This window comes from Lithobates pipiens, unplaced genomic scaffold, assembly GCF_037356315.1.
Source record: "Lithobates pipiens isolate NorthernLeopardFrog02 unplaced genomic scaffold, aLitPip1_a1.2 Scaffold_3, whole genome shotgun sequence".
In the NCBI taxonomy this organism is placed as follows: Eukaryota; Metazoa; Chordata; class Amphibia; order Anura; family Ranidae; genus Lithobates; species Lithobates pipiens.
In genome coordinates this window covers 8504999-8532171 of record NW_027507790.1, presented here as the reverse complement: position 1 = coordinate 8532171, position 27173 = coordinate 8504999, and the positions used below count along the sequence as shown (strand labels likewise).

General features: G+C 42.4%; 1 protein-coding gene across 3 annotated transcripts in view; it reads left to right on the top strand.

Moving 5' to 3' along the window:
* The window catches only part of NF2 (NF2, moesin-ezrin-radixin like (MERLIN) tumor suppressor), a 171960-nt gene that overhangs the window by 136034 nt on the left and 8753 nt on the right, over positions 1–27173 (top strand). Inside the window, exon 18 of one of the 3 annotated variants that reach the window (XM_077461224.1) lies at positions 6746–7138. The exons of the other annotated variants lie outside the window; for them this stretch is intronic. The gene's annotated coding sequence lies outside the window, so the exon portion shown is untranslated. Of the gene's footprint in view, positions 1–6745; positions 7139–27173 lie in introns of those variants that run through there. 3 annotated transcript variants of the gene reach the window in all.

Below are 27173 nucleotides of genomic sequence, written 5' to 3'. Positions count from 1 at the left end.
GGAGAATAGAGAGGTTAAATTAAGTGATATTTTCTCACGTACCCCGATTTCTGAACAAACCCCAGATGTAGTTTTGGCTTTTAGAAAGCTTGGTCATGTTTTCGAGAAAAAGGTTAAAGCTTGGTGGGACATTGTTTCCTTTCAGCAATATATTTCAGCTAGATTAATACCACGTCGTTTAAGATGGGATGTTCCCCCTAACGATGGACTCCTTGATAGAGATTCCATGTTGGAATGGGAAAGTTTTTTTCTCAATAAAGGTTTAGAATTAATGGAATTTCTGTTGAAACGTAAACAAAGAAAAATGACCATTTTAGAAAGTCAGATCAATGAGATAAAAAACTCCATTGAATCATTTAAGGATACCCCTGACTTCATCAGACTCTCTGTTGAATTAAAGGATAAGATGGCAAAGTGGGACTTTGAGATCCAAAATAAGAAAAAGAAAAAGTTCATAAGGGATTCTGATGATTTCAATGGGGGAAATATCTTTAAATGGCAAAAAATGAATCAAACTGAGGGAGACATTCATCACAATACTCCTATTGAGGTTGATGTCATGGCCCCTGTACCCCCACCTGGCTCATTAGGCACCCCTGTTTTGGAACATCTGGTATCTGAGTCCAGCAACACTAGGAGTGGTGCTCCCAGGGGTGGTACATTTAATAAGGGACCCCGTAACAATAACGGAAGAAAAAGAGGTAGAGGTAATGGTAATCATGACAGGAATTTTGATTCCAGGGAAGTCCCTGTTAATGAATCTCAGTACTATTATGATTATCATTCCCCTAACAGACAGGGTGGGTACCAGTCTGATTATGGTTCCCACCAAAGGGCTTTCTATGGTGGCCAACCGAGATATTCCTTGCCTGTGTCCAATAGGTATACACCATTACAATATGGAGGAGCTGGAGAGGGAGGGGATTTTTCGGGTGCACAGAGCGGACCCGGAAGGGGTCCTTACGTGCAACCCCCTGTCCACCAACCCACCAATCCACCATTTGCACCTCCACCTATCCATCAGGAGTGGTGGAGACAGCAACCGTATGGAACCCCCCGGTCGGGCAATCAGGTTCGAAAAAGAAAAGAGAGAGAGGAAGGAGAGGGGGTAGGAGAATTCAAAAAGCAAAAACCCCAATAGGAGCAGGTATATATAACTTAAGTGGATGTCCACTAAGTGATAACGAGTTAAAAGTTTTGGATAGGGGTTTAAAATTCGCCCCGGTTAGGAATTTGAATAAATTCCACACTTATGTTAACATTCAGAAGTTCGTCAGGAATTTAAACATGAAAAAATATTTCTTATCTAATCCGGTCAGACAAGTGAAAGCATTTGAAAGTCAACACTCCAATCTCCGTAACAAATCCACGTTTAACCCTTTAAATGCTGATAATAAGTTTCTGGAGGTGTTTAAGAATGTTGTCATAAATGATTTAGACAATCTCAGAGTACGCAAAGTAAAGGACCCCCAGTATATCAAATTGGGAATGGAATCCCTTAGGAGCAGGGATGATATCATCATACGCCCCGCAGATAAAGGGGGAGGATTGGTTATTTTAAATAGGATCAATTATATGTCCGAAATGAATAAGCTTGTCGGTGATACTGACACATACCATATTCTGAACAAAGACCCTATGTTGCAGTATAAGGATGAATTACATTGGTTAATAGAAGAAGGAAAAAATAAAAATATTCTTAATAAAAAGGAGGGATCTTATCTTGATCCATTATTTTGCAGAACCCCGATTATATATAGCCTACCAAAAATCCACAAGGATTGTGTCAACCCGCCTGGCAGACCTATTGTCAATGGTATTGACTCTATCTCTTCTAGAGTGGGTCAATACATTGACACCTTTTTACAACCCCTTGTGTTCAAAACCAGAGCATTCCTCAAAGATACTAAACACATCATACAAATTCTTGAATCATTAGAGATCACAGCCTCTTGTTTCTTTGTGACTGCCGACGTTGGTTCACTGTACACTATTATAGGACACAACGATGCACGAGCTTCAGTCCAGTGGGCTATGTCCACTTATTCTAATTTATCCGAGTGCCACAGAAAATATATTCTCAAATGTTTAGATTTTTGTTTATCGAGGAACTATTTTTGGTTTAACCATCAGTTCTTTTTACAAGTAAGGGGGGTTGCCATGGGGGCTAAGTTTGCTCCCAGTGTGGCCAATCTTTTTATGGCCCACTGGGAGGAGGACGTTGTGTTTCGGAACCGCCCCAAGGAGTTAATTTGCTACAATAGATTTATAGATGATCTTATCCTTATATGGGATGGTGACCGGCTTGGTCTGGATGATTTTATCGGCACCATGAATGGCAATGAAAAAAACATCAAGTTATCATGGAACATCAGCCAAGAACGGATGGTGTTTCTTGATCTTGAGATCTCTAAAGCGAATGATGGGCTAGTACTAAAAAATCATTTTAAGCCAACCGATCGGAATTCGTACATTCCTCTGGGGAGCTGCCACCATAAGTCTTGGTTATGCAATATCCCCAGGGGACAGTATGTAAGATTAAGGCGGAACTGCTCCAGCATGGATGATTTCGTGCATCAAGCCCATACCCTATCCTCTAAATTCCAAGAAAAGGGATATGATCGTTCTGTTCTTGAACATGAAATCTCTTTGGTCCAACAGATGGATAGGTCCCTTTTGGTTAGAGATAAGATAAAAGAATCAGGAGTGGAAGGGGTTAACTTTAGAATGGTTCTTGACTAATAACGTACAGTATAAGAAATTTGAAAAGGTTGTTGCCAAAAATTGGTTCATATTGAAACAGGATCGAGTGTTGGGCCCTTTGTTGCCTGCACGGCCCTCTTTCATATATAAGAAGGCGCCATCAATACGTGACCAAATAGCACCAAGTGTTATCGATCCCCCTGTACAAACTGAAAGCAGACTTTTCTCTTTCTTATCCGGCTTCTATGCGTGCGGTAGATGTACGGCATGCAGACACTCTAGATGCAATGTAAAAAGGAGAAAATCTTTTATAGCTACAAGTAACAATAAGGAATATAAGATCGATAAACGTATTACCTGCTCCACTATAGGGGTGGTATATATGTTACAATGTGAATGTGGTCTCCAATATATTGGCAGAACCTCTAGACCCCTACATGTGAGGTTGGGTGAACACGTAAATAATATTAAAAAGGGTTTAAAAACCCATAATGTGTCTCGCCATTTCAAATTGGTGCACTCTCAGAATCCCAGAGGTTTGAGTTTCTGGGGGATTGAGAAGGTGACCAAACATTGGCGTGGAGGTAACTTCATACGCCAACTAAGCAAACGTGAATCCTATTGGATCCATGAGACAAGGGTTCTTGCCCCTAGAGGTCTAAACGTGGATTTTGATTTAAATTGTTTCATTTCGGACAGATAATTGAATTGTTCTCATTGTATTAGAATTTTTTCCCTTTATATTTGTATTTGTATTTTATTTTCATTTTATTCTCATTTAATTATATTTTTATATTTATTATTTATTCTCATTTTTAGCTCTGAGTTATATTTTGGTACTTATTGTTATCAACCCATGTGTGGATCAGTGTAGCTTTCTGATGACGTCAACGGCATTGCGGGCTTATTCACTAGATCTCTAGTTTTGACTTACCAGGGGATTATATTGTACTGTTTCTTTAGGCAACATCCCTTTTTTTCTGGTCCTCACATAGTTGATGTGAGAATATTTAAAGGATGTTATCCTGTTGCCAATTAGCAGACTATTATTTTGTTTCCCTCTGGTTTTGTTTTCATGTCTCCATAACATATTTATTTTTTGATACTCTCTCTCTCCTTCCTGTGTTTGGAGTGAACGCAGATGTATGTTCCGGTGTCACGTTTGATACGTGCTGCCTATGGTACCTGTCTTGCGCACAACTCCGCTTACTATTGGTTCTCTAACGGTGTGTTGGTATAAAAGCGGCCGTCCGACGTCATTCCGTCACCGCTGATGAAGTCCCGCCTACTTTCTGGGACGCAACGCGTACGGACCACGTGACCTGCGTCGTGACGTCATCCGCCAGCTGACACACTGATCCATGCATGGTACTTTTTATCTGAGCACTCAGCACTGGAGATCAGTGCCTCTAAATGTGAGTGGTATTTGTTTTTATTTATTTGTTTAATAAATTTACATCAACGGAGAGCACTAGATTTGCTTGTTCTTTCTTATATGATATCACATTGATCTGATGATACGGAGGAGAACCTTACCTGGAAATTCTTCCGCTTGGTCTGCTGTAATCTTATGATCTACCCTTGATGGGAACATGCGTTTTTGACCTATCTGATTTATCAGAGGTCCACTTGTTGAGGTGAGAGTTCAACTTGCTCAATGGTGAAGGGATCACATCGTCACTTGATTTATTGATTGAAGATATATTACACAAGTGGACTCTTTCTGAATATCTCTTTCACTATATGGACTTCTTATTCATATTTTTTTTCACTTTATGATATTTTCTGTATTATTTTGTATTTGCGCTGTACTGATATATTTTTTGAATTAAGCTCAAGTATTGACAGAAAAGGCATCCATAAATCTGTAATTCTCACAATGTAATTTCAGCAAAATTCTAACTAAGGCTAAATCTAATCCCAACCCAATTGTAAGACTCTTCTATCTACAATGTAAAATAAAATATTTGTATACTTGCCTATTCTAAAGCCGCTCCGGTCCAGTCACATGACTGGCTTTAAGCATCGGCTTCAATGTTAGAATTTGAATAGAATTCCACTTTAAAAGCTGCGAAATCCACTTCTTGCAAGGTTTACAATTACACATGGAAGGTAAAATTCCCCTGGTGTGAGTCTCAAGGCTTTCCACTCTACGAGTTTCTCCATGGGATGAATCCAGTTCTTCCTACAGCTAGCTGTGGACCAGCATTGAGCTCTCGGCATACTCAAGGTTCAGGTCTTCTCTCTTGCTATGTTTCAGAGACCATCACTCTCTCATTCCTTGCTTAATAGTATGTGCAGGGAATATTGTGAGGCTCACTCTGCCAATTTTCCTGTGACTCCATTGGTCCTGAATCTGGTTCTCTCTGCACTTCAGAAACCATTGTTTGACCCCATTAGACACTTTCTACTTTCACCTTCAAGGTGGTGTTTCTTGCAACCATCACCTTAACTAGCATAGAACCTTTTCTGATCATGCACAAGGACATGGCGATGTTTGCCCCAGGGCTTTGTTCCTACCTACTGCCAGCTTCAAATGTAAAGTACTTCAGTTAGGTGTTTGAGCTACAGACAGCTCCCAATTCTTTTTGTTCTTGGGCCTGTTTGCATTTGGTTCCGTTATACTTCTTTTGGACATCCTGAAGATGAAGGACTTCCTGTGTCCCTAAATTATTGAGAATTAATTTTTGTACTCTATGTAACTCCTTTTCTCTGAGCCCATTGGGAAAACGGTTCCTACCTCTGCTTTGCTACAAAACTGATGCATGCTCTGCCAGAAGAAGGGGTTATCCTTGGCTAGCCTACAATATTATTATTATTTTTTTTGGTCGCTCTTGCTGTAGACATTGGTATAACCCCAAAGTGAATTACTTCCTGTGCCTCCCCAATGGGCTCCAAGAGAAAGATTTTACAATGGGTACACACATCCTGTTTGTGCTGCTTCAATTCTTACATACCTGGTTTCTCAAATACTGCTTGAAGAGGAAGTAAACCCTGATGAGTTTACTTCCTCTTTCATTCCCTGCAAAGGTAAAGCATAATGGACTACTATGCATCGCATAGTAGTCCATTATGTGTCACTTACCTGACACAGGAGCCAGCAAAGTCACCGCTGTCCCCTGTAGTCCGGCGCATCCATCTTCTCGGTGGGTCTCGCTGCTCCGCCGCTGTCATTCGGCGAAGCCGCAATGACGTCACTCCCGCGCATGCGCAGGGAGCCGCCACGCGCAGCATATTCACCATTGACGGTGCCGTGCTCAGTGCGCCTGCGCGCCGCTGTCTACGGCGCATGCGCCATAGACAGCGGTGCCTGTCTTTCGCCAAATATCTCCTAAACCGTGTAGGTTTAGGAGATATTTCTTGGACCTACAGGTAAGCCTTAATCTAGGCTTACCTGTAGGTCAAAGTGTGTTGTAAGGGTTTACAACCACTTTAATTTATATCCAAATTCCCTCTGGGTCCTCTGACGGTTTCCTCAGATTCTGTTAATATGCCAACAACGCTGTTGTTCATCTCCCAATGATAAATCAGCAGTGTAGTGAGGTCTATATATCCAGCATGTATATACACCGAGGCTTTTGTCCCCCAGTAACGATTAGATTGTTTTTTTTTGTTTGTTTTTTTGTTTTTTCTAATGCTAGGTATAAAATAAAGGCAAACTCTTTGGGCAACATCACATTGTTACTTTATTTATTTTTTTTGTAGCTTTCAGTTCTGCTGTTTCTTATCAAAATTTAATTTTCATTCTTCATAAGCCTACAAAAAAAAACCTTTTCTATGTGTTCAGCATTTTGCTGTGCTTTGTTTTCATGCTAATTGACATGGTACTATGTTTGCATTTTTACTGGTATGATGCAATTTTTGGGTCCCATTGCATACTATTTTGGCTCTAGGCATGCAAGCTTGCAGGGCATTATTGATTTCAATGTAGTACAGTTGTGTGTTTTTTTATTTTATTTTTTCAGTGGATTGCATGTTGTATTGGAGCAGGTAATAAAAACTGCATTACAAAGCAGTGAGCATCCCCTCCCTTCGTTCACAGGGCTTTCCTCTCTACCACAGCTCTCATCACGCCGCCCTTCTCTTCTCACACACGAGGTGTTCCATATTTCAGGGGAAGCCAGCCGCCCAGCATCACTCTTAATTGGATGCGAGAGCTGAGCTGGCCGACAGAGAGAATGGGGGCAGCCGGAGGCGCCTCTGGGGAATCCCCCTCCCTTCGCCTTCTTTCCCTTCTCACATTGCGATGTGCACCAGAGCAGAAATGCTGTGTTCCTAGTGTGTGCTCCAGCTGCCTGTATAACCACTTAGAATCCTTAACGCATTTCCATCACATGGGCCTAAGCTTGCAAGCCGAGAATGATTTGAAATATGTATCATGTCTGTTTGGCCATTTAAATATTTATTTTTCTCTCCTTTTTTTATAATGCATCTGTAGGTGTGATACATCTGATTAATGGCTTCTCATGATGTCTTTAGTAGTACAGATCAGGGTATCTCTGTGATAGGATGTAAATGTTACATTTTGTAATACATGAAAAGTTCAATAAACTTAATGAGATGTTTGTATGTTTCTAGGAGGAAGCTAAATGTAAGTAGGTTGTGTTATGATGTGTGACCAATTCCCACTGTAGCAGTTTTACGCTAAATATGTGGTACCTACACTTGATTAAAGCTAGTGGTGTGGGGGGATCCTTCTACGTGTGCTGTTTTCTTCAGCAGCTACACAATATATTCTAGAACTGCTCATATGACAGAATAGGTTAGCATCTTGACTTAAAATAAAAGGTATTATTAGTAGAGCAACAATTTTCAACTACATACAGTGCAATAAAATACATTTGTTACTCTTCTGATTTCCCGCAGATACTCAACACTAAATGTTTAGAGAGCGAGGGGAGAAGGGAAAAAAAAAAAAAAAAAGATGGAAGGTTGGGCACCATCACCCATTAGGACCTTAATGAGAGCCTTCCCTTCTGCAGAATAGATAAACATGTTCCATAATGTCCAGGTTAGTGTGTAGGCCTCTCGTTTCTGTCAGGCAGTCAAAACGAGGTCCTCTATCCAGTTTTACGCCTCCACCTTCTTCAGCCACAGACCAATTGATGAAGGCTGTGTCTTTCCAAGTAAAGGGGATGCAGGATTTGGATGCATTTAGAAGGTGACAAAGGATAGATTTCTTATAGACTTCAGTAGGGATTGTGGAAGTGTGCAATAAGAAAACATTTTTGAAAAATTTGCAGACCTATTTCTAGAAACCCCCCCCCCCCAGCTTCGTGCAGGACCAGAAGATATGCAGCAAGATATTTTTCCTGACCTTGCCAGCACAGAGCAGAGATGCCCAGGAGGCATACCTACAAGGAAGAGTTGGGGTGCGGTACCAACGAGTACAGATCTTGAAATTTTGTTTCCTGCACTTTCATGCAGATTGAGGATTTCAAGGCGAATTGAGTTATATTGGTTTGCTGCGTGTTCAAGAATGTCCTACCAAGATCTGATTCCCACTTTGCCAAGTAGGGCAGTAGGAAGTCCTCAGGTGGTGTAACCAGAAGGACATACAATCCTAAAGGGGTGTGAAGAAATTGCCCACTTTCAGAGCAATACTCTTTAAGTGTAGTCAGATTGCGACAAAAATTACTGGGAGCAGGTAAGGTCTGTAGAAAATGGCATATTTGCAACGCTCTCCAGAAATCTAGATGAAAAGAGCTGCTATGGTCTATAAGGGCCTGTAACGAAGGCCTGGCATTTGATGTTACAAAATGTGATGCCTGATGGTGCCCTGACTCAATCAGTGAGCTTAGGGCACCCTCTTGGAGGCACGGGGGGGGGGGGGGTTGGTTACCCAGTAGGGAACAGCGGAGACTCCAGAAAGGACCATTTATGAAATAGAGATGAGCTGGAAGCACAGGCGGGTCATAGGCCCAATAAGCAGATGTCTTTTTAAGAGAGGGAGATTACCAAAACACCATGGAGATCTGTGTAGCAACTCCCAATCTGGGCTTGTTCTATCCTTGGCCATAGTTTGATGTCACCATGCCAGCACTAGTGAATTAGATATCCCAAATGGGCTGCCTGGTAATATTTAAAAATATGTGGGACTGCAAGGCCCCCAAATTGTTTCGGGAGCGTCAACAAGGATTGTGTAATTCTTGGGCGTTTATGAGCCCAAATAAAGCCGGTGAAGAGGGCATGTGCCTGATTAAAATATCTTGAGTATATCTATGGGTAGGGCCTGAAAAGGGTATAACAACTTAAGCAGGACACTCTATTTAAGCATATTGCATCTTCCAAATCTGAAGTGCAGTTCCGAGTGCCACTTTTCCAGGAGAGTGTGCATATTAAGTAAAAACACAGATCAAAACAAACAGGCCTAGCCTCCAGCTAGGCCTGCCTAAATGTACCTGCACTCACCTACGTGCTGCACATGATTGGATGCTGGAAGTCAGCAGAACTTCTGCTCATTTAATAAACTCTGTAATAACTGCACTTTCAAACTGTGGTCTATTTGTCTTTTAGTAAATCAACCCCAAAGTGTGTACAGACATCTGAAGTACTCTTTAGTTTATAGCCCTGCTTTCAGTTGGGTAGTTATTCTAGAAACCTCTTTTCATTTGGTAGTTGGTCACTAATGGGCCTTCCATTGGAAAGGTTAGTGTAAAAATGATTTTTAGTTAAAAGCTTTGTCGTGGCGTTCCCAATGTCATGGCTAGGTGTAAAGATCTTGCCATTTGGAGGTGAGGAATACAACATAATTAATATTCCTGGCTCTGCACACTTTCGAAGAGACAGGGTAAAAAGGAAAGGTGGTGGGGTCTGTCTATGTGAAAAGTGATCTCAAAGCGAGTGTAAATGAGGACTTAATTGATGGAGAGTGTGATGTGGCTGAAGCATTATGGGTGGAACTGCAAATAGATGTGTGTAGCTCAAAGTTAATCATTGGAGTTTGCTATAGACCACCCAATGTTAATGAGGATGTGGAGACTCAGCTCTTTGCACTGGTGGAAAGGGCTGGGAGGTTGATAACGGGGGATTTTAACTACTCAGAAATTGGCTTGATTAAGGGCACTGCTGGATCAGTTAAAGGGCATACATCTATAAACCTATTGCAAGACAATTTTATGGTCCAGTTTATTGAGGTCTCAAATAGGAATGCTGCTCTATTGGACCTGGTAATCTCAAACCATGTAAAGCTTATTACTAATGTTCATATAAAGGAACATCTGGGTAGCAGTGATGATAACATGATTTCATTTGATGTTCGCTGTAAGCAAAAACACATCCAGGAAAGATAAACACTTAACTTTTAAGAGGGCAAATTTTCCAAACATGAGGGCTGCTCTCCAGGACTTAGACTGGGAGGGAGTATTGGCATTGATAAACACAGAACAGAAATGGTAATTCTTCAAAGACTGTGAACTCACCCCAAAGTATATTCCCATGGGCAATACATTTTTAAAAGGCTAAAAATAAAACCCATGTGGCTCATGGCCAAAGTTAAAAAGCTATAAACCATAAGAAACTATCTTTTAAAAATGAAGGAACACTATTGTCATTTTAAATGTTACAAAGAATATAACAGAATATGTAAAAGGGAAATCAAGGACGCAAAAATTCACAACTAACGACAGATTGCAAAAGATAGGACAAACCCCAAAAAAGTCTTCAAATATATTAATAGTAAGAAGGTCAGGTCTGCGCGTGTAGGCCCTTTACAAAATAATCTACAGTGGGTGACTGAGGACAAAGAAAAGGCAAATTTATTAAATGTATTCTTCAGTTCTGTGTATACAAAGGAGCATGGGGGAGCTCATGTCCATAATGGGGATGGTATTGATACAGCCCCAAATGATCCACAATGGCTCAAAAGGGATATGGTCCAGAAATATTTAGACAGACTAAAGGTCACTAAAGCACCTGGACCAGATGGCATCCACCCACAGATCCTAAAAGAATTGAGCTTTGTTATTTCAAAGCCATTGTTTCTAATCTTTAGGAACTCATTAATGACCGGAATGGTACCACTGGATTGGCGTAGGGCCAATATTGTGCCTATATTTTAAAAAGGGAACAAAGTCTTTACTAAGTAGCTATAGACCTGTTAGTTTAACTTCTATAGTCGGGAAGATACTGGAGAGTTTAATAAAAGACCACATAAATGAGTTCTTGCTGGAAAAAAATATTTTAAGCAACAGGCGACATGGGTTCATGAAAGACAGAAGTTGTCAAACAAATCTGATTTCTTTTTATGAAGAGGTAAGTAAAACCTTGGACAGAGGGGTGGCTGTGGACGTGGTATAGTTGGAGTTTGCAAAAGCATTTAACACCGTTCCCCACATGGCTAATGTGTAAGGTAAAGTCTACAGGCTTGGAAATATCAGTTTGTAAATGGATAGAAAACCTGGCTAAAAAACTAAATTCAGAGAGTAGTGGTTAACAATTCTTACTCTGGTCTAAGGTTATCACTGGTACCCCAAGGTTCAGTGTTGGGACCCTCACTTTTTAATATCTTTTATAAATGATATATGGTCTGGGATTAAAAGTACCATTTCAGTCTTTGCAGATGACACCAAATTATGCAGTGGAATAATGCCCTTACAGGATGTCTCCAATTTACAAGCCGACCTCAATGCACTGTATAATTGGGTAACTATGTGGCAGATGGGGTTTAATGTTGATAAATGTAAAGTTATACACTTGGGGGCTAAGAATATACATGCATCATACATACAAAGGGGAGTACAACTGGGGGAATCTGTAGTGGAGAAGGATCTGGGACTTTTAGTAGATCATACGCTCAATAATAACATGCAATGCCAAGCTGCGGTTTCCAAAGCGAGCAAAGTCCTTTCTTGTATTACGAGAGGTATGGACTCCAGAGAGAGATATCATTATGCCCTTGTACAAATCATAAGTAAGACCTCATCTGGAATATGCAGTTCAGTTTTGGGTACCAGTTCTCAAAAAGGATATCGGGGAATTGGAGAAAGTGCAAAGAAGGGCAACCAAACTGATAAGAGGCATGGAGGAGCTCAGCTATGCGGAAAGATTAGAGAAATTGAATTTATTCTCTCTTGAGAAGAGGCAATTAAGGGGGATATGATCAACGTTGTCAAATATATAAGGGGTGTTGAGTTATTCACTTTACCTTCAATACAGAGAACAAGGGGACACTCTTTACGCCTAGAGGAAAAGAGATTTCATCTCAAAATACGGAAAGGTGTCTTCACAGTAAGAGCTGTGAAAATGTGGAATAGACTCCCTCCAGAGGTGGTTCTGGCCAACTCAGTAGATTGCTTTAAGAAAGGCCTGGTTTCTTTTCTAAATGCACACAATATAACTGGGTAGTTGCACTTATAGCTAAAGTTGATCCAGGGACACCTGGGGTCCTATGATAGTTTACGTTTTGCTCTATTTAGGGGCCTTAAATCAGAACTCCCGCTGACGCTGACCATAAAAGCTACTATTAAGGCTTGGGAGATGGTGGTGAGGGTGGCATGCCCCAGCTTTAGGGGGGTGTCGCCCTCCACTCCCATTTGGATGAACCCAACCCTTTCTCATTTTTATAATTTGCCGGACCCCATGCTCTGGGCAAGTAAAGGAATCAAGACATTGAAAGACATAACTTCTCACGGGGAGTTGCTGTCTTTCCCACAGCTCCAGGCGAGACATGATCTTCCTAATTTCTACCTGTTTAGATTTCTGCAGGTCAGACATGCTTTCCAGGTCCAGTTTCAGGAACGGAGAGTTGAGTCCATGCCCTCGGCCTTTGAGACATTGTTGGCTAGTGGTGATCTGACGAAACCCCTCTCGGTATCATATAAGGAGCTGTTCAAGACGACTCCCAAAGCAATCGTCAGGTGTAGGGAACGGTGGGCACTTGAAGTTCCGGAGGTGCAGGGGGAGGATTGGGACGAACTATGGGCCCAGCCGTTTAGCTGCTTGGTATCGGCACGGGATAGGTTGATACAATTCAAATTTCTTCATAGAAGCTACTATACACCTGCCAGATTGAATAGGATTTTCCCCCCAGTCTCGGCGGAGTGTTGGAGGTGTTCTCATTCGCCTGCTGACACTGATCACATTTTCTGGCACTGCCCGCTAGTGCAGGGGTTCTGGACTGCAGTGGTCATGTGTGTGTCAGAACTAATATTGGTCCCAATAACGTTGACTATAAAAGTGTGTCTCCTGGGCCTGGTGGAAGAAGTGGTCCCTACGAGGGCCATGCGAACAATGCTTACTATTTTGTTTTTTTACGCTAAGAAAGCCATTTTAATGAAATGGAAAAAAACAGAGGCTCCGAGCCTATTAACATGGAAGGGCTTGGTGAATGCAATGCTACCTTATTATAAAGCCACGTATGAAAGTAGGGGGTGTTTGCGAAAATTTGACAAGATATGGCACTCATGGTTGCATTCCAGAGATACTGTGGGATGAGGTACTATCCTGAGCCCAGATGCTGTGGTCGCACATTAGACGAGATCTTATTAATCTAGTACCCACCGGTATAGTCTAGGGGGATACCACCCCATAAAACAATGGGATAGTTCCATGTGATATTCCCACATGTACAGGACTTTGAGGAAAATTAGCATCCGTGAAACGGTCGAGATGTGACGGGGAGGGGGGGGGGGTGGGGGGGGAATTGGGTTGTTCTTAGTACGTTAGCTTTTGTTGTTAGGTAACTGCGGGCCTCCGGGCCCGGTCGTGGATGAGGCTGTGAGGGCACATCCACTGTTGTATATGTGTATGTTTGTTATAAAACCAATAAAAAAGATTTAAAAAAAAAAAAAAAAAAAAAAAGTTGATCCAGGGAAAATCCGACTGCCTCTTGGTCTGGAAGGAATTTTTTATTTTTTTTCCCCTACTGTAGCAAATTGGATCATGCTTTGCTGGGGTTTTTTGCCTTTCTCTGGATCAACTGGGGGTATAGGATTGGGTATATGTCATTGTTTGTTTTGATATTTTTGTAAGTTATTTTTATGGTTGAACTAGATGGACTTGTGTCTCTTTTCAACCTGACTAACTACTGTATTTATTGGCATATAACACTCACTTTTTCACCATAAAAAACGGGTGAAAATAGCGTGCTCGTGTTATTCGCCAATACTTCAATTTTAGCTGCCTGGGGGGGGGGGGGGGCGTGGCGTGGCGAGCGCCGTCAGATTATACAGTGAGAATCTCCTGTTTACTTGGTGGCCTCTGTAATAGGAAGACCTATCTCCTGGGCTGCCATTGGACCACTGTTCTGTCTATCATAGGAGATTCTCACTGTGTATGTAATCTGTCGCTCATCCTGCCCCAACCCCCCCCTCCCTTCCCTGTCCCCTCTTTGCTGCAGATGGGCATCGATTGGGCTGCATTGATGGCAATGGTAAAGCTGCTGCATTGATGTGGACTTGTGAGGCTGCAGATGGGCATTGATGGCAATGGTCAGGGCACTGACCCTTATTTTGCTTCAAAGTTCCTTATTTAAAATTTAAGATTTTTTTTTTTTTTATTCCTGAAACTTCCCTCTTAAAATGAATGTGCGTGTTATATGCCGATAAATACGGTATGTAACAGCCAACTTTATGGTCCATACCAAATAAAATTGCTAGTAGGAGAAATGCCCCTAAATGGCCAATATGTATGAGCACCTTCTCTTGCCCCTGTTCATCAAGGTTCTCGCTGAACATACTATTTATTAATATAGATTAACTTAAACTCCATGACCCTCACCATCCTATATAATCTGATGGCCACCAGATGTGGATTGATAACTGCATCAGTCATTCATAAATTACATTGGCCCTCTGCTGTAAGCTTGTATCATTGTCTCAAAAGACTGTAGACCTGTTTGATTAGCATGATGTAAGCGTTTGTGTCATTAAGTTAGGTCTGCAGAAGCACTTGAGGCGGGGTAGTTTGCAGGTAGTATCAGCCCTTCTTTTCTGAATTCTAGATGGAAGTTGTATATTATTGACTATGTGGTTAATATTGGCATAAATTGTGCAATCTAAGGACAATAATTCAAGCAGTTTTAATAAACGATATCTAATATTTAATACTGTAATCCCACAGAGTCCCTGTTAAGGTACTTTTTTTTCCCTAACAAATTGCAGTTTCCCATAGTTCTGTAGCATGTGTTATTATCTGCAGCGTGGAGAAGATATGGAATAGGACAAGGTAAATGATTCAACCTGCAAGTTGTGGTGCTGCTGTAGTCTCTTCTGACATGGTCCTTTCTAAAGCATAAGAGCTCTTTGAAAAATGTCTTTCTGTAACAGGACGTGCTTTCAATGTTTCTTTAATATGGCAGTTTCTCTGTTATGGCAGTTGTTAATTGTAACGTGGTAGTTTTAACATTTTTCATCATTGCAGCCGTAAAAGCAGGTCTCCTATACAGCTACTGCATACTGTATAGGGTTAGTTTTCTGGAAGGGTTGCAGACATGGGTTAGGTATCACGTCTTGTTATGCCGGTATGTAGTCTTCATCACACCATGTACTGTCACTGTGGCCAATCATCCCATTGCCTGGCATACACATGTATCGTACATGTACATTTTCTCAATAACAAACGCACTCCATTTACTTGCTGTTGTTATAGTCTCCCCTGGCTAATCATTCATGGAAAATAGGCTGGGATTGCAATAAATTGTCTGTTCTGCTGACATTTATGTTGGCAGAGCAGAAGGTACAGCAGAGTAGATATGACATCACGTGTGAACCAGACTGTACCAAGACTAACAAATGCACACACTGTATATCAGCGCTGAGGATTCAATTTGATTTCATTTATCAAAGTGTATGAATTGAGAAATGTTTGTGTCGCCCTAAAGCAACCAGTTAAATTCTTTCTTTTGTTCCCTAGTAGTTTAAATCTAGCTGGTTGCTTTGGGAGAACACAGGCTGGTGTCTCAGATATTTAGTATTCCATCAGAGCATGAATGTCGTTTTCTAGTTAATTGTTCTAGTTAAAACCGTCCTGAAAATCCAAAATTGGTATACGTTTCCAAATGGCCCAGTGGAAATCCATGTTGCCTCTTTTTTTTTCTGTTGAATTTATTTTATAATCCAAAAGAGAGAAATATTTGTACATATTTACCACCCTGTTATTTTCTAATGGATTATTTAGGCCAGCATTTTTCAACCTTTTTACCCCAAAGGAACCCTTGAAATTATCTTGTGGTCTCTGGGAAACTTTACAAAAAAAAGTGCCCCCTTGCATTGGTGGCCGGTGGAGAAGGGGGCCCCCTTGCATTGGTGGCCAGGGGAGAGGGGGCCCCTCTTACACTTGTGAAAATTAATCTGTTAAACTTAAAATGTTACTAATCCCACAACATAAAAAAAAAAAACTATCAATAAATGGTGTTATATGCTGTTCATACTCACTCACTCACTCTATGGGATTTGTTTTCTGGAGTCTGCAAAAAACCTGGTTGATCCTTCTCTATCTTGCTCTCCTGTCCACGGTCCCCAACGCAGTCGGGATTTTGAAGCGCATGCTCAGTTTTCAGTGCGTTTCCATGCTGAGCATTTCCTCCCTATCACATCTGAGCCACCAATGTGACTATAGAGTCACACATGTGGGTGTATACACAGTGGTAAATGACTGCACACTTCCTCCCTCCTCCATGTCCACTAACCAGCTAAACACAATGGAGGCGAGATATTACATTTTGATTGATGGTGGCTTCACCTCCCTGTTATGTTAAGACACAGGCTGGAGGGGTGAGACACAACCTGTGACTGGCAGAAATTTGCCTGCACATGTTATTGCCAAAAATAATTAAGATTTGATTTCAAATATATATTTGTATGACAGTTTGAAGCAGTTTGATATCAATTATTTATTTTTACTCTGTATTCTAAAGGCTGTGTTTTTTTATTTTGAACATTTGACCAGCAGCGGATTATTAGAGGCTCCTCCTGCTTAGGTTTCCCTGTAGACATGCTGGGAAAGAGCTGGGTCGTGCGAGAGCTGTATATCGATTAGGGAAAAAAGGCAAATGTAAATTAAATAGTATGTGTTTAATATCGCTTAAACATTTCTCAGTTTATTGTAATAAAGAATAGAGGTTTTTTTTTCTCCAGTAAATCATATGCACAAAAACTACAGCTTTTACTTTCTCTGTGTACCACATGCACAGTTAGAAATGCAGGCTTTTAAAGTCTACAAAGACCGAGTAAATTTATAGTAACTGTGTAATGAAAGTCTGAGCGCATTCTCAATTTGTTTTATTTGAAATTTGCAAAGATTAATTGAGGTCAAAAAAGGCATTGGTAAATGGACAAGTGAATGCAGGCCTGGCAGCTGTCAATTTCATTGGGTCACCTCTCTTTGTAGAATCTATAGCTTGGTCAAGCTGTATCAATTATTCTTAGCCAAGTAACCTTCGGGATCAGATGATTTCACAAGCGCTCGTAAGCCAGTTCAGTGTTTGTGTGACAAATGCATTGTAAAATAGGGCACATTGATGCTTCTACTGATTGCGGACCAACCTTTTTATCCTAAAGGATGGCAAAATGAAATAGATCTAACAGTACAGTGTACTGGTAATTTATGTAAGCATTTTAACTGCTCACCTAGTGTGCTGTGTGGAACAAAACTGCGCATAAAAAAATGGGACAGCAGATTAAAAAAAAAAAAAATATATATATATAATTATATATATATATATATATAATTTAATTTTAATTTTTTTGCCTGGCTATGTATTCCAGGGAATAACACTGATGTTTCAGTATTCTTATTAAATGTCCAACAATATACAGTAGACTTTGAATACATGCTACAAGGGTCTGTTGTGAATAGGGCAATAGAACTCCTGGTATCTCTCACCAACAATGACAGGTAATGAATCTGCTGACCATTGTCACAATGGCAGACCATTTGTGGCTTTTCTTCCTCAAGCGTTTAACTGCAGCACTTACATGGTAACTATATTACTTTTCTGTTGAGAACTGGTAATTATTGCCACTATGATTTCCTAGCATGTTGAAATATTCTTCTATCTCCTATACATACAGACGTTCTGTGCTTACATTGGCGTAGAAGATGAAATCTCTTTGGATATTTAACAACACTTACAGAGCTAAAATTATATTGGCTTGGGCGCAGTATTCTAGCCATTTTTTAAAAATACTTTGCAAGAAGTTTGTACTTCGTTGAAAGTAAAGACAATGGGGTTTATTTACGAAAGGCAAATCCACTTTGCACTGCAAGTGCACTTGGAAGTGCAGTCGCTCTAAATCTAAGGGGTAGATCTGAAATGAGGGGACGCTCTGCTGATTTTATTATCCAATCATGTGCAAGCTAAAATGCTGTTTATTTTCCTTGCATGCCCCCCTCGGATCTACAGCGACTTTACTTCCAAGTGCACTTTATGGAATGTTTTCAGTACCTTTAACCACTTCAGCCCCAGAAAGCCTATCTTCATGACCAGGTCATTTTTTGCTATACGGTACTGTGTTAGGCCGCGTACACACGCGCGGACTGTTTGCCCAACCTTGTTCGTCAAACAGTTTCGGCAAACAGTCCGCTCAAAATTTGCATGAGCGGACTTGCCCACACACGAGCGGACTGTTTGACGAACAAGGTTGGGCAAACAGTTCGCTCAACTTTTGAAATGAACGGACTCGCCCACGTAAGGAGGAGGCAAATCCGCCCATTTCGAGCGCGTGTACAGGTAGGCGGGGCCCGCGAAGGAGACGTCGCGGGCTCCGCCGCCTGGAATGGGCTTAAAGGGGAACCCCAACGCCGAAAAAAATCGGCGTGGGGGTTCCCCCAAAGTCCACACCAGACCCTTGTCCGAGCACGCTACCCGGCCGGCCAGGAAAGGGGGGCGAGCGAGCGCGCCCCCCCTCCTGAGCCGTACCAGGCCGCGTGCCCTCAACATGGGGGGGTGCCTTGGGGAAGGGGGGGCCGCGCGGCCCCCCCACTCCAAAGCACCTTGTCCCCATGTTGATGAGGACAAGGGCCTCTTCCCGACAACCCTGGCCGTTGGTTGTCGGGGTCTGCGGGCGGGGGGCTTATCGGAATCCGGGAGCCCCCTTTAAGAAGGGGGCCCCCGGATACCGGCCCCCCACCCTATGTGAATGAGTATGGGGTACAATGTACCCCTACCCATTCACCTGTGAAATAAAGTACAAAAAAAAACACAACACAGGGGAAAAAATATTTTATTGCACAGCTCCGGGGGTCTTCCGTCTTCGGGGGTCTTCTCGCCGGACTCCTCCGCTATCTGTGTGTAGCTCTTTTACTAGCGGAGGAGTCCGGCTTTCTTCCTCCCCGCCGCCGGCCTCTTCTCCCGACTTCAGGGGTCTTGTCCCCCTCTTCGGTTCTTCTGCCGGGCCACCGCGCCTTCTTGTAGCTCTTTTACAGGCGGTGGCCCGGTCTTCTGTCGCCGCTGTCGTCGTCGCCGCCGCCTTCCGTTCTTCTTCTTGTTCTTCTTCTCCTGGAGATGTTGACTCGACGATCTCTCCGGCCGGAATGCCAGGGACACGCTCCGCTGCCACTTATATAGTGACAATGGGGCGGTGTCACATGGTATATGTCACATGGGTTGGTCACATGGGTTGATGTCACATGGGGACTATGACATCGTAAGGGGGCGGGGTCACCATGTGACCAACCCATGTGACATATACCATGTGACACCGCCCCATTGTCACTATATAAGTGACCGCACAGCGCGGCTCTGGCATTCCGGCCGGAGAGATCGTCGAGTCAACATCTCCAGAAGAAGAAGAAGAACAAGAAGAAGAACAAGAACGGAAGGCGGCGGCGGCGACGACGACAGCGGCGACAGAAGACCGGGCCACCGCCTGTAAAAGAGCTACAAGAAGGCGCGGTGGCCCGGCAGAAGAACCGAAGAGGGGGACAAGACCCCCGAAGTCGGGAGAAGAGGCCGGCGGCGGGGAGGAAGAAAGCCGGACTCCTCCGCTAGTAAAAGAGCTACACACAGATAGCGGAGGAGTCCGGCGAGAAGACCCCCGAAGACGGAAGACCCCCGGAGCTGTGCAATAAAATATTTTTTCCCCTGTGTTGTGTTTTTTTTTGTACTTTATTTCACAGGTGAATGGGTAGGGGTACATTGTACCCCATACTCATTCACATAGGGTGGGGGGCCGGTATCCGGGGGCCCCCTTCTTAAAGGGGGCTCCCGGATTCCGATAAGCCCCCCGCCCGCAGACCCCGACAACCAACGGCCAGGGTTGTCGGGAAGAGGCCCTTGTCCTCATCAACATGGGGACAAGGTGCTTTGGAGTGGGGGGGCCGCGCGGCCCCCCCTTCCCCAAGGCACCCCCCCATGTTGAGGGCACGCGGCCTGGTACGGCTCAGGAGGGGGGGCGCGCTCCGTCGCCCCCCTTTTCTGGCCGGCCGGGTAGCGTGCTCGGACAAGGGTCTGGTGTGGACTTTGGGGGAACCCCCACGCCGATTTTTTTCGGCGTTGGGGTTCCCCTTTAAGCCCATTCCAGGCGGCAGAGCCCGCGACGTCTCCTTCGCGGGCCCCGCCTACCTGTACACGCGCTCGAAATGGGCGGACTTTCCGAGCGGGAACAGTCCGCTCATTTCGAAAGTACAGCGGACAGGCCCACACACGGGCGGACTGTTCGCTCAAACACAGTTTCAGCGGACAGTTTTTCGGAATTTCCGAAAGACTTTGTCCGTCCAACTGTCCGCTGAAACTGTCCGCTGAAAGCCCACACACGAGCGGACTGTCCGCCCAAACACTGTTCAGCGGACAAGGTTGGGCGAACAGTCCGCCCGTGTGTACGCGGCCTTACTTTAACTGACAATTGTGTGGTTGTGTGATGCTGTACTCAAATAAAATTGTCCTTTTCCCCCAAAAAAGGAGCTTTCTTTTGGTGGTATTTGATCACCTATGCACTTTTTTTTTATTTTTACTTTTTGCACTATAAAAAAAAAAAACTCATGATTGGGAAAAAAATTTTTTTTTTTACTTTTTGCTATAAAACATCCAATAAGTACATTTAAAAAGGTTAATTTCTTCATCAATTTAGGCCCATGTATATGAGCCTCATCGGACAGTCAGAGTAAAATGAAAACTCCTCCTACAAGCTTTAACCAGTGCTCGGCCAGACTCAGAATCCAGAAACGTCAGTGGAGCACTGGATGAAAGATGCAAGGGTCTGTCAGAAGTCCAGAAACTCATTGACATTTTATACACACACTCATTACAAACAAACGGATCACAGGTGAGGATGGTTACCTTTTAATAGCCATTCAAATACACTTATACTTAACAGTATTTTTTTTTATTTTTTTTTTTACCAAAGACATGTAGCAGAATACATTTTGGCTTAAATTTATGACAAAATTGGATTTTATTGGATTTTTTTTTTTTTTTTAATAAAATAAAGAAAATAGTTTATTTTTTTCCAAATTTCCTTTTTTTTTTTTTTTTTTTTTTTTCGCTTATCGCAAAAAGTAAACCGAGTCATGAATAAATACAACCAAAAGACCTCTATTTGTGTGAACAAAATGATAAAAATTTCATTTGGGTACAGCGTAGCATGACCGCGCACTTGTCGTTGAACATGCAAGCACGCTGAAAGCTGAAAATTGGCCTGGGAAGGAAGGGGTGAAAGTGCCCTGTATTGATGTGGTTAAGAACTGAAATCCAGATAATATGCTTGCTTCCAGGAATGCAATTATAATATACGCAGGAGGTGATACAGAAGTCCATCACTGATCCATAAGTTTACACCCTTGGTACCAGATCAATGCTGGCAATGTCAATCGGGAAAAGCTTTCTGGGAGAACATTTACGACTAATCTCTCAAAAATTCAGACTGAGATCCCTACAGACTCTTCCTTTTACCTTCCCTACCACAACGCCATCCCCTCAAAAATCAATAAAAAAAAAATCAACCCCCTTCCCACTGTCCCCTCTTATGATGGTTCCTTACCTTACTGGTCAGCGCAACGCCATTCCCCCTTTTAAAAGCGATAATTACCAGACCTAAATCTTCCCGTGGTTGGTCCCCCAAATTAATCTACTTGTATCCTGATTTAATCCACCCATACTCTTTCTGTTCTAAAGTTGTAAAACATTTTCCAAGTCATGGAATAACCAATATTTCTTCATCTGCTATAACTGTACTGAATGCATATGTATTGCACGATTTATATCCGTGTCTGGTGATTATAAAGTTGTCTATATATAATCCTATTGAGATTTGATATGATAATTGGCTTGAACAAACATGGATTTTGCATACATCTATAACATTAACTGCTTAAGAACCACCCCACGTACATATACTGTGGCAAGGCGGCCCTTTAGCGCAAAATCGCGGCTCTCGGGTGTGCACCGTCGGCACTGTGCACCCTCTGATTGGAGAGACCGAATGACAGCCTGCATATGTAAACAAGACAGACCGTTACTCTGTCAGCGAGGGAGAGACAGATCTGCGATTCCTGCTAATCGGGAACATAGATGTGTCTCTTCCTCAAGTCAGTCAATCCCCCCACACACAGTAAGTAAACACAGGGAACACAGTTAACCCTTTGATTGCCCCTGGTGATCGCTTCCCTGCCAATGTCATTTATACAGGGTTGGTGCCTTTTTTTTTCTAATCACTGTATTATTACTAGTCCCCAAAAAATGTAACTTGGTGTCAGATTTGTCTGCCGCAATGTCGCAGTCCCACTAAAAATCGCAGATTGCCACCATTACTAGTAAAACGATAAAAAAAGTCCCTAAATCTATTCCATAGTTTGTAGACGCGATAACTGTTGCGCAAACCAATTAATATACACTTATTGAGGTGTGTGTTTTTTTTTTTTTTTTTTTACCAACAATATGTAGCAGAATACATATTGGCCTAAACTGATGAAGAAATTTGATTTAAAAAATAAAAATGTATTGGATGTGTTTTATAGCAGAAAGTAAACCTGTTTTTTTTTTGTTTTATAGCGCAAACATTTTTTTAAATCACAGAGATGATCAAATACGACCAAAACAAAAGCTCTATTTGTGGGGGGGGGGGAAGGATATCCATTTTATTTGGGTACAGCGTTGTACTGCTCAATTGTCAGTTAAAGTAACACTGTGCCGTATCGCAAAAAATGGCCTGGTCAGGAAGGGGGCAAATCCTTCCAGGGCTGAAGTGGTTAAAGTGCTATTAAACCCAATGTTCTGTAGATCTTCCTCATTTTCCACACTGAAATGAAAGTATTACATGGCAAAAAAAAAAAAAAAAAACCCCAAATACCTTTTATCATAGCCGATATATATATATATATATATATATATAATATCAGTCACGTGACAACTATAGATCCGATCCTGCTATGCTGTGCAAGCTGGAGAAGAAGCATGCAAGATCTGCCTAACTAGATGACACAATGATCATGTGGGACAGCTGGGGGTTAGAGAACATGCCAATCTAAGTGCTCTAGCTGCCCCTACAGCTGATGAAGTCATGTGAAGATGCCAATGAAGCATTCCTGGATTGAGGGAGAGAGCATAGCCTGCACCCTGCCCCCCCCATGACCCCGCCTCCTTCCTGCCTGCCATTGCAGCTCCTGTATTCCTGTACATAACAGCAGTGACCAGCTTGTTAATACTGGAGTGCTGCACTGGCAGGAAGGAGGAGCTAGAGGGGAGAGAGAACACAGCCCTCATTGCTTCCCCGCTAAATCCGCCTTGCTAGATGACACAGACCACATGGGGCAGATGAGAGGGAGGAGAATATGCCCATCTAAGCACGCTTACTGCCCCTACAGCAACTTGTGTTGTGTGGGATGACTTGCAGTACAATTGTGGAGCATCCGTACCAAGGGTGGCAACACTTAACTAACTGGAGAATTATCTACCACAAGGTTGCCAACAACAAACGTGAAGAGAAATAGCAGGATCAACCAGGTATTTCAAAAAGTAGAAAACATGAATGATTGCAAGCTTTTACTAAAAGGTACACTGCCTACTTTTATAGATGCACCTAAAAACAATTCTGGGTTTAATTACACTTTGACAACTCCTGCATTTGTGCCCTCATTGACTTTTTATAAATAAAGAACTCGAGGAATGTCATTTGAGACTGCCTGGGCTGCTGACACTTTGACCAAGATGGCGGTACCCAGCAGCAGTCTCTGGATTTTGAATACTTGCACAAGGGAGGCTTTTACAGGTAAATTATTATTATTAATCTGCATTAAATGCACATCTAATCCTATGGGAAGATGATTGTTGAAATTATTGGCTGGTACCAGGGTCTTTTTATTCCTCATTCACATATTTAGGCCCCCTGTACAAGGGGCTTCTAACCCCTATTTGTCCAATCCCAGTGTTTTAGTGTGCCTGCCAGATACAGGTGCCACATACAACCCTGTCAACCTGTATTTCGGTCATACATCCCTGAACACACAGGGCCCCGAACGGGAGTACCACTCGGTACAGTGTTCAGTTCAGGTGCAGAATATTTCAGTCTGTCATAGTCTTTGACAAGCTGCTGACAGTGGGGCTGGATGCTGCACCTGTGCATCCTGGGGGCACTAAAATGCCAAGATTGGACACACACGGGCTAGACATTCTGTGTGCAAGGGGCATAATGAGCTTTCATGCATGGGAAGCCAAATGAATAATACTACATACCACTTGTACTAAAAACTATCCGTGTATTGACACTGAAAATACTGACCGCACTGTTAAAGGGAATGTATTCATACTTTTTGTATTTATTGCATGGATTTTATTCTTTGTTGTAACATGGAAGTGACAAATCTATTTTTGAAATTTTTGTATTTCTATATTTAGTCTGGTAAATGTAATATGCTGCAAATAAATATTTCATTTAGCTTTCCAGCCAGCAGGTGGCAAGTGTGAGTCTGGTACTCCTGTGTTTTAGAATGCTGATTTACTGTGATTCTGAGAATAGCGGGATCTCAAGGTACAAACACACACAGCTGAATGAGTCATCTGAATGACTCAAGAAAGGGACACCCCCTCCTTCTCCAAGTAGATACAGTGATGTCTAGATCTGCAGTCCACACAGCTACTGCTCTGCTGTCTTATTAGACAGCCAAGGACCTATTGTGCACAACAAAGCATGCAAACACTCTGCATTACAAGTTTGCAAAATTAAGAACTTTTTTTATACTTATGTAAAATAGTTTATAAACTAGGACATTTTATTAGAATGTGTCCCTTGATAGTTTTCCTTCACATATTTTCAGTGTGTTAAGCAAATTGCAGTTTTACCTACCAAAGAATTTCATTTAGTACAGATATGGCACACACACACACACACACACACACACACACACACACACACACACACACACACACACTGCTACCTGTGGCATTTCCCTGCTCACAATGAGGTATGTACAGTTGTGCTCATACATTTACATACCCTGGCAGAATTTTATTTCTTGGCAATTTTTCAGAGAATATGAATAACACAAACATTTTTCACTCATGATTAGTGTTTTGTCTGAAGCCATTTATTAACAATCAACTGTGTTTACTCTTTTTAAATCATAATAATGACAACAGAAACTAACCAAATGACCCTGATCAAAAGTTTACATACCCTGGAGATTTTGGCCTGATAACATTCACACAAGTTGACACAAAGGGGTTTGAATGGCTATGAAAGGTAACCATCCTCATCTGTGATCTGTTTGCTTGTAATTAGTATGTGTGTCTAAAAGGTCAGTGAGTTTCTGGACTCCTGACAGACCCTTGCATCTTTCATCCAGTGCTGCACTGATGTTTCTGGATTCTGAGACATGGGGAAAGCAAAAGAGTTGTCAAAGGATCTGTGGGAAAAGGTAGTTGAACTGTAAAATAACAGGAACGGGATATAAAGATTTCCAAGGAATTGAGAATGCCAAAGAGCAGTGTTCTCTAATCAAGGAGTGGAAAATGAGGGGTTCTGTTGAAACCAAATCACGGTCAGGTAGACCAACTAAAATTTTCAGTAAAAACTGCCAGGAAAATAGTTCGGCATGCAAAGAAACGCCCACAAATAACTTCAGGTGAAATACAGGACTCTCTGAAAATGTGGTGTGGCTGTTTCAGGATGCACAATAAGGAGACACTTGATGAAAGATGGTCTGCATGGTCGAGTTGCCTGAAGAAAGCCATTACTACGCAAATGCCACAAAGTATCCTGCTTGCAATATGCCAAACAGCACAGAGACGAGCCTCAAACCTTCTGGCACAAAGTCATTTGGAGTGATGAGACCAAAATGTAGCTTTTTGGCCACAACGATAAACGCTACATTTGGAGAGGAGTCAACAAGGCCTATGATGAAAGGTACACAATTCCTACTGTGAAACACGGAGGTGGATTGCTGATGTTTTGGTGATGTGTGAGCTACAAAGGTACAGGGAATTTGGTCAAAATTGATGGCAAGATGAATGCAGTATGTTGTCAAATTGTGGAGGGACATTTGCAATCATCAGCCAGAAAGCTGCGCATGGGATGTACTTGGACATTCCAACATGACAATGCTCCAAAACACAAGGCCAGGTCGACCTTTCATTGGCTACAGCTCAATAAAGTGAAGATTCTGGATAGAGTTGCACAATCAATCATTAAAAGATCGCAATCTATTATTTTTTTTTTTTCATGTGAAAGTTGCAATCTATCCTCTAAGCAAAAAAACTGCGATTTTCATTTTGACCAGAATCATGCTGCTCTAGTTCTGGAGTGGCCATCTCAGTCTCCTCACCTCAATATTATTCAGCCACTCTGTGTGGAGATCTCGAACGTACAGTTCATGCAAGACAGCCCAAGAATTTACAGGAACTGGAGGCTTTTTACAAAGAGGAATGGGCAGTTTTACCATCTGAGAAGATAAAGAGCCTCATCCACAAATACCACAAAAGACTTCAAGCTGTCATTGATGAAAACTTTTTTGATCAGGGTCATTTGGGTAGTTTTCTGTTGCCATTATGATTTAAAGCGGGAGTTCCGACTTTTTTTTTTAATTTTTTTTTTTTTTTTTTAAAGCCAGCAGCTACAAATACTGCAGCTGCTGACTTTTAAAATAAGGACACTTACCCGCCCAGCGTGCCCGCGATGTCAGCACCCGAAGCCGATCTCTCGATCGTCTCTCGGGTGCTGCCGCCGCCATCTTGGGTATGGGAATCAGGAAGTGGAGCCTTGCGGCTTCATTTCCCGGTTCCCTACTGCGCATGCGCGAGTCGCGCTGCGCAATAAGGATGATCCCCGCTGTCTCTGGGATCCGTGTGTTTCCCAGCAGACGGAAAGGGGCGTAGATTCTGCAGAAATCTATGCCGGAAGTGGGTGCAGATACCTGTACTGTACAGGTACCTGCACCCCCTCCCCCCTGAAAGGTGCCAATTGTGGCGCCGGAGGGGGTGAGGGTTCCAATGAGCGGAAGCTCCACTTTAGGGTGGAGCTCCGCTTTAATAAGAGTAAACACAGTTGATTGATAATAAATGGCTTCAGCCAAACACTTAACCATAAGTGGAAGAAAAGTTT